The sequence below is a fragment of the Rousettus aegyptiacus genome, unplaced genomic scaffold, assembly GCF_014176215.1.
Source record: "Rousettus aegyptiacus isolate mRouAeg1 unplaced genomic scaffold, mRouAeg1.p scaffold_m13_p_15, whole genome shotgun sequence".
Lineage (NCBI taxonomy): Eukaryota > Metazoa > Chordata > Mammalia > Chiroptera > Pteropodidae > Rousettus > Rousettus aegyptiacus.
In genome coordinates, this window is record NW_023416290.1 from 7,022,125 (window position 1) to 7,034,403 (window position 12,279).

The window sequence follows — 12,279 nt, forward strand, 5'->3', positions numbered from 1 at the left end:
ATGGTGGAGATCTCGCTCACCAAGTTTCTAAAACCAGCAACGGTCTTTTTACCCGTGGAACATGCCCGATGACAGGTTCTGTGACACGTCGATTTGTGAGGAGTTTTTCTCTGCTCTTCTTGGCTTATTTCTCACAGTTGTCCTGGGAGGCACTGGCCTTATCATCTGACGTCACCTAAGGGGCAGCGGAGGATGAGAAAGGCTCAAGGATGTGTTCACACTCAAACTGAGCACTGCCCCTCACTCATGAGTAAGTGCCACCCCGAGCCACGGCGTTCATCCTGGACTAAGTGGCTTTGCTCCAAACAGCTCCTGACGGGTATCTTTTATGTGAAGTGTCGATCTCCTTCTCGTTTGTGAAGTATTTTTAAATACAGAGTAACACTTGTTCAATGGGCAAACTCTCTTGGCAGATACTTCCATGTTTGACATGCAACGATGACTGATGTTCGAAGGGAGGATGGCGAGATACTGACGTGCCTTTTGAATCATTACAAGGAAAATCACATTCTGTCCGGTATGGGTTTTTGTCTTCAGTGCATTATACTGTATGCTAATTCTTAAGAGAGCAAACTCATCATTGTTATGTATAATGACTTCCTTGCAAACGAAGCATTTCGTTCTCTGATAAAGCAGGATAAGAGACGCGCAACGCAAGATGTTTTCCTCTGATTTTCTCCTTCTTTCCTGCTCATCTTCCCTTCCATCCAATCCATCATTATAGCCCTGTTCTTTTGTTTGTTTGTTTTTGGTTTTTTTGAGCCTTATTCTTTAAAGTGTGAATTTCCGACCACTGCACGGAGTCACCAAAGACCCCCATCTCGCTTCTGGCTGCCATTTTCTGGCGGGAATTGGGACGGGGCACAACCGAAGGGAAGCGGAGGGAGAAGCCGTCCTCGTCCGGAAACGCAGCTGGGGACACCTCGCTTCCTGGCCGGGACAGCTCTGTCTGGCGTCACAAGTGAAAGAGAACGTCCCCTTTTGATGTGAAATTTCCAAATCGTTTCTAGTCCAAAGTGGCTCACTTTTGGGTTCTCACCTTTCAGAATAATTTCTTGATGATAAAAATTTAAGAAATTGGCTAAGTCAGCTATAGCCTTTAGAAGTTTCAACTTTGAGCTTGATTATACCTTACAATTCTGATGTTTTAAAAAATTCTGCTATATTTTTTCTCTCTACATGTATTTTATGTAGATGATTTAACTCTGCCATTTTATCTTTGAAGAGTCAGTATTAAAAGGAAAAATATCTAAAATAGTGCTAATTGCTTTTTGCTTCGAATTTCACTGTTCACTGGAAAGGAAAAAGTGACATTAATTGTGAAGTAATCAGGGCAAAAGAATTAGATTGTGAGGTATTGCCTTATTAGTCACTCAGTAAGACTTTGCTGGATTAATAAAAGGCCAATCACAACAGGTGAAATCTAATCAATCGTTAAGATAAGCATTATATACTCTGTCCTGAATATGGCTTTAGCATGCAATTGACACTTCACTTGAAATTAATACAAATTAATCTAGAGTTCCTCAAAGGCTATTTTAGACATCCAATTTAAAATTTACTGAAATAAGTTTGGAATGGTTGATTGCTTAAAAATAAAGACATTCTGAAGGTGAGCCGTGTCAAAAGCATACCATGAAGGTACTGGGGGATCCGGACAGCTCCCAACTGAACTCAGCTCCTCCCCTACCATCTAGGCAATTCTGAAAATTTTGCTGCTAATGTATAGCACAAGTTGTCCTTCAGGAGTCGACAGAACTGGGGGCTTCTCCCATGTGGGATGATGTCTAGGGCTATCAAGGAGGAACTCTGGGTTAAACAGCATCAATAGCAACAGCATCTGCAGAGCCAGTAGCAAAATCTCTCTCCCCTTGGTTACTAAAGATAGAAACTATCATATTAAAAGTTTATTTTTTGCCTCTCATTGAGATCCAGATACTCTTAGGAGATGAAGTCTTTGGACATTTTTGTAATTCGTGAAAATTTTTCTTCCTAATTTGATAAGGGAGGGGGGTGTTCCAGGAAACCCGGATATCAAGTGAGACTTCGTTGGATGGCAATTGCTGGAAATTTATCTTTCTCAGGGGAAAGAAATACACAGAGCACCCAAGGCTGGTCAGGACAATGGCCTGTCAGTTAGCAGTTAAGGTCAGTTTTTTAATCTTCAGGTTCCTCTGTATCTAGAATCCTGGAGCTGAAGCCCAAAATAACATTTGCAATTTAAAAACATAAAAAATGGACTCCTGGAATGGCATTCACCTTGAATTCTTTGACGAACAGCGTCAGGTGTCAAGAGAGAGTTTGCTATTCCTCCAACAATACTCTCTGTTGCCTTCTTTATCTGGCAGACTCATATGATACTTCCAGGTCCAGCTTAAATGTCACCTATTTTTTATAACTTCTCTTGTATTACTTTTCTTCTCCTTCCCCTTTATCTCATAGGTAAAAAATTGTTAATTGTAGTACTAACTAAGGCATAATTAATTTTCCCATATTACTCCTTGATCCCTGCATTACAGCATGGATCACATTATACATCACATCATAGATATCTGTCTACATCTGCTGGTCCCACCAGACTATGGCAACCTTTAGGGCTGTTGTTCATTTTGTATTCTAGAAGAGTCCAGTGCTGGAAACACATGTAGGTGTCCCTTGTGGGTTTGTTCAATCAAGTGTTTGTCTTTCTCTAGATGAGCCCCGAATGATTGTCCATTCATCTATCTCTTAAAACACAGCACATTATTAGTATGGCAGGGAACTAGACCAAGGAAACAAGACCAGAAAGCAGCGCTAACAGGAATAGGGGACAATTCCATTTTTGATACTTCTTGATCAGCCTCTTTGTGAAAAATAACTCAGTATCACACTACGAGGCTAACTGAAAGCATTATAAATCAGATAGTGTTTTGACCCAAACATTTAGTCAACGATGCATGGAATTAATGTTTACTTCTTCCCTCCCAATTTAAAAAGCGAGAAGAAATCTCGGGAGAATAGGATCAACTTGAGAAGGGGGTAGAGAGCAGACATTTCTGGAAGCCCCGGATGGGCCGGGAGGAGCTGACCTCCGTTCCTGTGCACATTTTCTCAACTGGACGTGGCTCAGGTAGGGGGGACAATGCTAGCTACTCCCACAGAGACTGTGTTCTGTTTTCTGCACTTCTGAACGGTTTTCATACTTCCCACATTAATTCGGCTTTCCTTGCATTGGGGGTAAATAATCTTGGTGTTTAAATACAGCCCAGGAACGGACAAAAGGTACTGCGAGGATTATTATTTACATGCATTCCACAAAACCATGCTTTAAAGTAGCTACTTAAAGAATCGCGCTTCTTTCCTTCTCACCCATCTCTAGTGTCCTGTTGTTTATTTTCCAGTCACGGATTTTGATCTCCCTCCCATTCTTCCTCGTGACTTAGTCTGCTCTGAGTTTGTGTGCCACTAGTCATTCCGCATCAAGTTTATGCATTTCTCCAGGTTTATGGTCACTCCACATAGCTCGCGACAGTGCAGGAAAGCAAGGATAACTGCCCCACGGAGGGCTTCGTCCACCCGCAGCCTTGCTAACCAGGTACAGATTTTGTCGGTATTTTCAAACATGCCAGGATCCAAGGACCTCGCGTATGCTAAGGGTTGGAGGTCGCCTAGCCGAGGAAGAGACCGGCAGCTTCACCTGGGATTCGAATGTAAGCTGTGAAAATGCTCCCGGTGGTACCAGTGTAGCATCGTTAAGTGGGCGAGCTACTAGAAGGAGCCGTGTAACAAAAAGACAGAAGGGGAGCAAACGTCGTGGTTAATGACTGCACTGCAATAGCCAAAGAGAGACAAGGCACGTGCCCCGCTTCTGAGCTCGCAGTGTGATTGCTAAAGTATTTCATAGCCAGACACATCTGCAAACTGCGCGCAGATTAAGTAAACGGGTGAGTGCACTGGGTACTTAAAGGAGGTCTAGGGGAAGGTGTGCAGAATCCAAGTCATACCTTCGAAGCAGCTTGTTTTCTGTTTGAAACACGCCTCTTCATTTAGTTTTAAGTTTTAAAGGTCTCGTTAGCTCATTAAAAAAATCTTTCTGTTTCTACCTTTCAAAGATTTCCTAGTTCTTTTATTTCTCACAACTGCCTGGTGGTAGAATGAACAGATTTAGCAAATAAAAATAAAGGATGCCCAGTTAATTTGAATTGCAGATACGTGACAAAGAATTGTTTAGTATAATAAGTATATCCCGTGCAATACCGGGACGTACTTATACTAAACATTGCGATTTATCTGAAATTCAAATTTACCTTGGTATCCTACATTTTATTTGGGAACCAGAGGCCAGTATAGTAATTCACATTTTACTTTCCAAACCATGAAAACGAAATGGCTGGGAAACAAATTAAATAAACGTGCCGCCGTTCGTCTTTAAAAAAAACAAAAAAATTGGGGCTCCACAAATTAGGGCATTAGCTCTCCTCCCACATTCCAGTTCAAAATCTTATGGCATATTTGGCTTGCCTTTTTTTTTTTTTGTCTTCACTTTAAGTGTTTCAAAAATGATACATTCACTGTTTTCTACTTCTAAAGCAAGGCGCACATTAAATGGAGAAACAGCTATACGACTGGCATTGAAATATTAATTTGTGTAAAGATTGATTTTCTTGGCCATAACCGCTCACTCATATTTAATTTATGGAGCTGAGGGTACACATAACGATACGAAGCAGGCAATGGCACGTGATATCCTCAAGTAAGACTATGAAATGCGGCTACCACACCATGAGAAGAAGGCGGAGCGAGGAGCAGGGCCCGAGGCCGACCGGGAGCAGAAGGGAGGAAGCCGCACTTCGTAAGGGGAAGTCCTCGGCACTCGAATAAAGGAAGCGGGAGAGAGGTATGACGTCCCAGGCCCATGGTGTGAAGACAGAGGGCGAGGGGTTCCTTGGGAGCCGCCCACGCGAATGGATACGGGGAGGGAGCAGGGTCTACACACATGCTCACAGGGGACCCTGCAAGTCACGGCCAAGCCCTGGCGCCTCTTTAGATAACCACCCATGACGGCAATCTGGTTCGGAATCATTTCTTGGCTTTCCTCGGGGGCGACGGTCCATGCGACTATGGACTGGAAAACATGCCCGCGGCCCTGGGCCTTTTACATCTGGACGCCTGGATGGGTCTGTCCAGAGTCTGGGGCCTGGTAGGTGCTGGGCCTTGGCCACTGGGCAGAGGCGGGACCTACACTGGGAAGCCAGGCCAGCTGCAAAGAGAAGGCAGAGCCTGCCGGGTGTCCCAGGCCCTGGACGACACAGCCACGGGCTCCGAGGAGCCAAGACGCGGACAAGTGTTTCCTGCTTATCCAGTCACTTCTTTGGGACAGTGAGGACGACACACAGACTGAGGTTTCTGTGAGGGGACAGGCTCTATGACGGGCACGGAGGACATCAGGATGATTTGGGACGGGGGACTTGGTTTTTGAATGAATATTAAGGCTTTCCATGTCTTCAGCTCTAGTTTACCTCCTTTTCCACAGGTTTTCGTTAGGCACATCAAGCGGAGAACGCTTGTGCAATCATTCGGCCACTCCGCTTAAAGCGAGGTGCCGAGGGTGAAGGGCGTTTTCTCTCTGCGCACCCCAGTCCAATCGCCGATCTTACCAGCCCATCGTTTCATCATCGAGCGTTATATCAAATGCAAAAATCTCAAGTTACTAGACACATTCAAATCGGGTGCTTCTCACTCCCCTCGGGCGAATGCGGATTCTCCACGTGGCACGTGCTTCCCATACTATCGCTGACGTCAGAAGAAGCTGGCTCTTCTCCGAGCACTGCACAGGTGCGTTTTGGAGGTGAGGATAAGATGGCGCTCCCCAAAGAATGAGGTTTTCTCAACACCTGGCCCAGCAGGGCGTGAACGGGGCTCGGTGTAGGAACACCACCTGGCATTCTCCGCAGCAGGCACGAAATGTGTTTGTGGCGCTTGTTCGCTGACGATATTGTATGGAATTCAGCTGACTTTGTCAACAGATATCTTGGCAGGTTTATTTTAATTTGACGTCTTAACAGCTCTGAAACAACAGAGACCTTGGAGCGCCAGCGTCTGGAAGGAAGTCCGCCCTCGTGCGCAACGACGCTGCGAATCGGGGACTGTGTCGGGGAGCAGAAGGGACAGGCCAGGAGCTCACGGTGCAACGGAGAGAGGGATGCCTCGTCAGCAGCCTGGTACGCTGTGACTCTGACAGGCCCTGAGGGACTTGCCGAGGAAAGAGCAGGCATCAGGCGGGCGCCGGGGGCGGGCAGGGGATTCCAAGCAGAAGGCACAGCCCGGGCAGAAGCCCCGCACACGCGGGGGACAGAGGGACGGGCCCGTGACTGGTGCGGAGCGGACAGCCGGGGACGGAGGCGGCGCGGGCCCTGCGGGCTCCGTGGGAACTTGGCGTGGCCGCACCAGCAGTGAGAAGCCGCCCCGGTGTTTCAGCCGAGAAGGGGCTGGCGGGACGAGGTTTACGGCGGCGCAGGTGACTCTGCCCGCGGGGTGGGAAGCAGGCCGGAAGAAGGGCCCGTGAGGTGGCGGCAGGCTGCGAGGTGGCCCGGACACGTGACAGTGGTAGAGGAGGTGCGGTCAGATTAGGGGCGCAGTGAGGAGGTGACTCCAGAGGATCTGAGTGCAGAGTCCACGGGCTTCGCACGGGGGGCTTCGAGGAGGGTCCCGGGGTTTCCCGCTTGCTCGGCTGCGAAGGGCGGGCAGGATGCTCGTCACTAGGACAGAAAACCCCGGGGACAGGCCAGGCACGGGGAGAGGGAGCGTGTTGGTCTGGGGAGGCTGCCGGCGGGCAGTCGGAGGGGTCTGCTCAGCAGGCGGCTGCACGCACGGGTCAGGAGCTCAGGGACCGACTGCGGGAGCCGTCGCTTCGAAGCCGCCGGCCTGAGGGGTCAGAGGAGGAGCGCGTCTGCTCTCCAGGGCAGGAGCCAGCAGAGCAGGAGGCTTCGCGACAGAGGACCGAGTCAGGTCCAGCTCCACCGCGTGCAGGCTCAGTGCCCCCCCGCCCCCCAACTCGGTGCGAACACGACGCAGGGCAGAGTCTGAGTCACACGAGTTCACGTGTCTGAAGGCACACGGCAAGCTGCGGAGTCCTGCACGGGTCAAAGGGTTCCACTCTGCCCCTCAGAGCGCCAGTGCCCCCCCAACTCCCACTCTGTTATTTGGCTTCTCCTTTTGTCGCTGACATTTAGCCCACCTGCTCCCTTAGCCTCACCTTCTCTTAGGTAGCAGGGACAAGACAATACTGAGGATCTGTTCATTGCCAGACCTCAGGCTAGACGGTGAGAATCCAGCTGGAACCCCGCGATCAGGGGCTTGCCCTCGGGGCGCTTCTGTTTCAAAGGAGGAGAGAGCATCTCCACGCCCTCCCCACATCACAGCTCAGGAGGAGACCTCACCAGCAAAGACTGCACTCCCAGATTGTGTACTGTAGCCTGGGTTTGAGGGAGACGCCGGGAAGAAATGCTAAAACGAGGGTCACAGAAGTAGCAGCACACACCAGAGGCGGCGAGAGCCAGGAGTGGGCCGGGACGTTTGAGGCTGAACGATGGATGCCTTCCTCGTTCAGGTACTTCCACGAGTCTGTCATGCAGGCGCAGCCTCACGTGGAGACAACGAGAACCCAGAGTTGGGGTCCTCTGTGAATCCAAGGAAGGTCAAATGGAACTTCACCTCTCTCTTCCTCTTCTGCAAAAGGCCCTACCCACCCCACTCGACTGATTTTACCGTATCCGAACGCTACGAAACAAGATGTCAAGACTCAGACACGGAAGAAAAATTCTTCGGCAAATTTATAATACAAACACTTTGCAAATCACGAGATATTTATAATAAAAGGTACTGAGATGAGCTGACGATTTGTAGTGTCTAAGGCGGACCGTATAATATGCTGCTGTGCTTAAGTGCCTTGGCAAGAAGGTTCAGTTCCAGGGAACAGGAGAGCGAAGCCCGTGCCTCCCTGTGTTTCCACATGAGTATCAGGAATCATCGGGAGCTGATTTCTTCCTTATCGGGCTGGCTGATATCATGGGTTAAGCAGGATTTGAGGATAAAACTAAGAAGAGTCCAAATAGTGATTAGAGAGAATATTCCATTTACTCTTGTTTGACATTTTTCCAAGGAGAAGCTGTATCCGCCAGGAAAACGAGCACCGACGCCCACCACACGTCTCCTGTCTCTGATTACTATCATCGCTGTCATCCGCATCTTAACATCTGAAGGGTTCAAATCTACTGAGAGGCGGGGAAACAATTATATCAACGTATGATTTTTCCAACCCACTCCCATCTCTGAATCTCATTTTTTTTTTAAAATCTTTAAAACAGAAAAGAAAAAACCCATAACGATACCTTATAGATTTGTTGTCATAATGAATAATTTCCTGACCAAATGGTTATTAAACATTAGAATATTAAAGTACATAAACTATAGTGCGTGTAAAGCTTTGACCGCCACCTCTGCCATTTGAGAAGCATTCAATGAACAACAGCCATTGCTATATTATTGTTATAGAAGAAAACCGCATTGTCTAAGTTGCTGTTAGCCCACGTCACAGGACAGTCCATGGAAGTGTTTGGCCTTCTGAGTTAAGCCACCAAAACGAAATGCATATCACAGGATAAAAGAGGGTAAGAAACCTGCCGCTGCATCCCAGGAATCAGTGAGTAGGATGCGACTGTACATTCCACAGCAGGACCACGGGGAGGCACTGAGGCTGGCGTGGCTCACGGCGCGCCGTTGAAAATGTGTTCCTTCTTCTCCTTCTTCTCCCCGTCTCTCTCCCCTCCTCCCTTTCTAGATTAAACTTGCTTATATGAGTCTACACAATAAAATGTATAAGTCATTTGCTCTTCCTTTTGTGGATGGCAGCCATCCTTAAATAAAAGCAAATTTAAAGCATAGTTGTGCACACGTTTACAGCAATGTAAGCGATGCATACATGAATAATACATTAAGACTTAAGCCGGGTTAATTAAGTTTTTAAATGGTGCCCTGGAGAGCCCAGGGCTCGGCCTTCGTGTACGTTGTCCCGTCCGTGGGGGCCACTGCATGCTGTCATCCCTCTCTGCCTGACCAGCACCTCTTCGTCCCTCAGGTCACATGGTAAATATGGCTTCTGCTAAGAGGCCTGTTCTGCCTCTTTCAGCACGAGCTGAGGTTCCCCTCCTGTGTGCGCCTGGGTGGTCTTTATCAGAGAAACATACTAAAGTTGCTGTTTATGCACCTGACGTCAGTGTAGCTGTGCAGATCGCGAGGGCGGAGGCTGTGAGCCTGGACCGCGCGCAGAGCCTGGCGCACGTGGGCAGTGTGTTCGCGGACGCTCCTGGCCTGTGGCCTCGTCGGCGCGTGGTGGGGTTGCACCCCCGGGCCCCCTGTGGTTGTGCTGGGCTGTGCCACGTGCTCTGGCCGATGAGCTGTGCGTGGATGTGAAGGATATCACTTCCGGTCCAGGGAAACCATTGCCAGCACAAGAACCTGCCCTACATGGCACTCTTCCCTCTGCCATGGGACCAGCCACTGCCTAGACAGTCCATCACTCTGGGGCCCTAAGTAAGGAGGATGCTGAGCCGAGACCCCAGCTGAGTGATGGACACGTGGGAGGAGCGACAAACACGTCCCTGCTCCTGGAGAGCACTGAGATTTTGGCGCTGTTTGTCGTCAGCAAAGCTTGGCCTGTCCTGACGCATGACGTGCGCGACATCGATGCGTACGTGAGGCGGCCGCACTCGGCCCCTCGATCCGCCGTCTGCTCCAACGGGCCTCTCACCCGCTGCCTCTCCGTGAGGGGAGCCCACACGCTGAATCGCGTCTCCTCTGAAAGTCTCTAGAGACGACCGGGAACAGGTGTGGATGTTTAACGGCATCTTGGTTAGGAGGTTCTTCTTTGTATCTAAGCAGGCAGGTGACATATGCAGTGTTCTTGGACATACCGAAGGGTCCTCTGCGGTTTCATTACGGATGCTGTGGGTTCCGACATACCGTGGTCCAGCCACCGGGAACTCAGCTCAGTGTGAGGCCAACTGTCACCACTGCCGAGTCAGGGGCCCCACTGCTCTTCTCTTAGTTTCTGCTCTTTACACACACACACACACACACACACACACACACACACACACACACACACATTCTCTTTCCTTGTAGTTCAAAATACACAGAGCCTGCCCAGTAACCAAGGTCATAGTTCCCACGCCAGGTTGTGATTGGATCTATGACTTCAGCTGCACTGTTTATCACATCCTAGTACTGTTTCTCATTTGGGAGTTATTAGGAGACTTGAAAGGGATAACATGTGAGAAACAAAGTAAAACTGTCAAGTACGTCCTGCGGCAGGTGACTCGAGGGGAGCCAGAAGGGCCATTTACAGCTTCAACTTGCCGACTCCTCGCGGCAGCGTCTCCGAGAGGCCTCTGTGAAATTTAAGTCAGCCGTGTGGGGGTGGATGGAAGTTAATTATTGCCCTAAAACATCTGCCAGCTAAAGTGGTCCTGAGCACACGGGGACACAGGGTAAACATGTTTGGAGGGTGTGGCAGGGTTTCAGCAGACTTCCTGGACAGGTAAGCCCAGACGGAAGGCCGTGAGCACCTAGGGTTGGGTATGCACAGGACTCGAGGCAGCAAAGTCAAAGTGCCATCTGCGGCTTCATCCAGGGTCAGCAAAGCTCCTTCGCGAGGTGGCACGGCCTCTGAGCTCTGACAGGGACCCATGGACGGGACATTCTGAGGGGCCCTACTATCACCGAGCAGAGCCATACTTGACGAGACAGCGGAGAGACTGAAAGACTCTGGTTCTTTAGTGCAGAAGGTTGACCGAATTTCAAACTACTAAAAGATTAGTTTTGAGGATCTTCTTTTATCTTTACTGATGGCCAATGAAAATTAACAAAAAAAATTGTTTTGTTTTGTTTTACAGTGGAAGTGAGAGGGACAGATGAGGGAGATTTTTCTTTCCCTCTCTTTTTTTCATTTAGTAGGAAAAAACGATTCCTATTTCTGTCCTTCCATTCATCTTTAACCAGAGAGGTTAAGCTTAAGCCACTGGCTACTTGAGGAAACAGGCAGAGGGGCAGTGAAGTGTGTCAGTACTTGGGAAGGGCGGTATTATCAAAAGGTAAATGATGGATCACTTTTCAGTGCCTGCCATTTCTATTAGTTGTTCGTCAATAACCTGGCAGGATATATCTAAGCTGCACATTAGGCTACTGATGTCTGCAGGTTAGAAAGGCGATCCTGGGAGAGAGTCTGATTTCCAAAATCTATTAGGTCATTAAGCCTGAGAGTAAAAATAGGATGGGGATAAGAATAACCTTACGCCAGATTCTCATTAAACTATGTTGGACTTTTGAAAACACATCGCCTCCATTTCCATGAAATATAAAGGCAGAGGGATGTGATTACAAAGTCCAAAACGAAGTCCAGATGTAGGTAAAGCGAATGGTGAAAATAGCATTTTCGACTACGAGCGACTAACAGTGCCTGCTTCACGATGAAGTTCGGCTGTGATGTGACAGGTGTTGGGGAGGTGCTTCTCCGACCTTACCATGTATCGGAATCGACACGGATCGCCAAGCCCCAGATCCGGAGCTGCGGATGTACGTCCTGAAATCTAACCCCCACGGTGATGCTACTTGGCAGTGAGGCCCTTGGGAGGTGACCAGGTCACGGGGGCTGTGTCCCCATGAATGGGATCAGTGTCCTGACAACAGAGACTCCAGAGAGCTCCCTCGCCCCTTCTGCCACGTGAGGACAGAGCAGGAAGCCGGCATTATAAACGAGGACCTGTGCTCTCATCAGACACACAATCTGCATCTTGGACGTCCCAGCCCCGAGAGCTGGGGAAATACATTTCTGTTGTTTACAGACCGGTCTCTGAGATTCTGTAATTGCAGCCCAAACAAACTGAGGGGTATGTCAAAATAATTGCTCCTCAAGTCATGTGTTCTGAAAGTTCGAATTTCCTGAAATTCGATTGACTTTACGTGGGCCCTATTTAAAACGGAAGTGCGATTTCTAGGCAGTGACGGCACCCTGGGTAAAATCTACACTGAACGGCATGAGGAAGGCATTTATTTAGTTGGAGAATCAGGTGCTGAAGAGACATGGATCATATCTCAGGTAAAAGTAAAAATATCAATGATGATGAGGATGACAGCTGACCTTTACTGAGCGCGTCCTCGGAAGCCGAGACCCCTGCAAGTGTGGATGAGTGTTGCCCGACTCAGCCCACACTGCAATTGCAGGAGGTGGGTCTATCCCATTTT

General features: G+C 48.8%; 1 protein-coding gene across 4 annotated transcripts in view; it reads right to left on the reverse strand.

Annotated features, from left to right (window-relative positions):
- KCNB2 (potassium voltage-gated channel subfamily B member 2) overlaps window positions 1-12,279 on the reverse strand; it is a 283,417-nt gene that overhangs the window by 130,637 nt on the left and 140,501 nt on the right. The gene's annotated exons all lie outside the window — the stretch shown is intronic.